Source organism: Rhinopithecus bieti, unplaced genomic scaffold, assembly GCF_001698545.2.
Source record: "Rhinopithecus bieti isolate Rb0 unplaced genomic scaffold, ASM169854v2 scaffold_18285, whole genome shotgun sequence".
Taxonomy (NCBI): domain Eukaryota; kingdom Metazoa; phylum Chordata; class Mammalia; order Primates; family Cercopithecidae; genus Rhinopithecus; species Rhinopithecus bieti.
The window spans coordinates 1,904,682-1,907,151 of record NW_016809276.1 but is presented as its reverse complement, the minus strand read 5'-3'; positions in this window follow the sequence as shown (position 1 = coordinate 1,907,151).

Below are 2,470 nucleotides of genomic sequence, written 5' to 3'. Positions count from 1 at the left end.
AAATAAAATAAATCCTGATCTCATGGAGCTTTGACTCTAGTGCATTGAAAAATAATAAAGACAAACAAGTAAATATATTAAATTTTCAGAGATTGAGATAAAATCAACACAGTGGTGGGATTGAGATGATGAGAAAAAAATTTACTTTAAATCTGTTAGGAGATGCTATCTGAGAAATGACACCTAAAGTATAAATAAAGGTTGCGAAAGGAGTCAGCCTTGCAAAATTCTGGGAGAAGTGAACTTCAGACATAAGGGGGGAGGAATTGAAAATATTCTTAGCAGGACTGAATCTTCAGTCTCCCAATTCTCAACCCCTTGCTGTGTCCAAACTCACATTTCCTTTCTCTACCTTTGCTTAGAGCAGATATTTGTAGATAAACTCGTGTTTATGTAAATCCAATATTTATTGATACTTCAGTTGTGCCTCCATAATGACTCATTCCATTTATAAATGTCACCATCTGGTACTCTACATATCCGCTATAGAGCAAGTTGGAAGATGGAGCACTGTTTCATTTCTCTTCCAACATTGTTTTCTGCCCAGCACATTAACATACAACTCAATTAACTACAGCTCAGCTCTAATGAGGCCAGTTGTAAATTCAATTCTTGTATGAGTCACTTAGCTTTTTATTCTGACCAAAAGCTCCCTCTCTAACTGATCAGAGTCTCATTAGTTTCCTCTAGGTCAGCAACAATGCTAGCCTTCTTTACTACTCTATCTCCCCCAGTTCCTCCCTCTGTTCCTGTTAGAGGGCCCTCCACAGAGTAAACGCTTAATTAATAATTTCCCAATCAGTTTTTTTTCACCTTTTTAAGTTGTTTGCAGAACAGAACTTTGATTTGTTGTAAATTGTATGTTAATATTTGTATTTTCTTTTTTTTTTTGGTAAAAACTTAGCCTTTACAAAACATCAACCCAACCTTTTGGGTCTGTGGTGGGTTCATTACTATTCCCATCCTTTCATGCTCAGATCCATCTGTGCTTCAAGAAAAATTCAACTGCCTCCTCTTCTGTGAAGCTGTTCATGATTCAGCCTCCTCTTCCAAAAGTCCTATCACATGCTCCTGTCTGACATCTGACATGTTGTCAGAGCATCTGTCCCTTCCCATTCTGTGTGAAAGAGCCCGCTCGGCAAGTTCTAGCTTCTTGAGTGCAGGTTTGGTCTCTAAATCCTCCTTAAAACCTCCAAAGAATCTACTTCTCTGGGGAGGAAGATTAGATTTGGAGGTAACCAGAAATGGGTGAAATTGTTTTCTACCTCTTTCATTAAATAAGAGAAATTATTCAGAGTCCTTTGATTATGTGAGGTTCAGTTTTATCGCTTGAAAAACAAGTGTGATAATCTCCATCTCAGGTGCTCATTGTTAAGTACCAAATGAGAAAATGTATATACAGAAAATATTGCGTAAGATTCTAGTTCTGCTACTTAACAGAAAATATTGCGTAAGATTCTAGTTCTGCTACTTAATAGCCTTGAGATTAGAAAAGTTATTTAACCTGTCTTAACCTCAACATCTTTATCTATAAAACGTAAAAATTGATGGTTCCAACCTTTTAAATTCATTTTGAAAATTAAATGAGAAAATGAATATAAAGTACCTGACATAATTCTCAGTATATATTAATAGTTTGATAAATGCAATTTGTTTATTTGGCTATTGTTATGGTTATATGTCAGTCACAGTGTCTGGTACATAGTAAGAAATGAATAAATATTATTTATTGAGTATTGTAGCTAATACTCAGATATTTATTGGTTATTGGTTGTGTGCTTAGACCATGCGCTAGCCACTCTGCTTAACATTTGTGATACAGAAATGCACACAAAAGATGTAATTCCTGCCAGATGAAGTTTATGGTCAATAAAACATACATTAAACATATATATAAAATATATTTAATGCATGAAGTTGCACAAATGCAAGCTTTTATGGGTGAATGAGATATACTGAAGAGTAGTCAGGGTTCTCTGTATGGATTCTGAGTCAGAAATGCTATCCTACTGCATGAAAGCATGTTTCAACTCTTTTAAGAAACATGAATTTTCTATAGATAATAAACCATCAAATTGAGAAACCCAGACAGTTTTTACATTTGGCTCAAAAAGCAATAAATTCAACAGATGTAAAACACATCTACTGGGCAAAACTCTTTCCAGGAACCAAAACAAAGTGGAAGAAGGAGCATTTCTGGCAGTTTCCCCCAATGTTTTGTTGCTTATAATAACTGCTTTTGCAAGATGTACTGCGGACAACTGAATTATGAGCCTTAACTTTAGTACTGTTCCCCCAATTTATCTTCTGTGACTCAACAGAATCTGACCAGGAGCCAAAGTCATAATTCAATTGTTCTAAACACTTACTATCAAGGGAAAGAAAAGCATCGTGTAAATGAAAACTTGGAAAGCACACATGTATGTATACACACATATACAGTGTGTATATTATATATAGTTATATATAT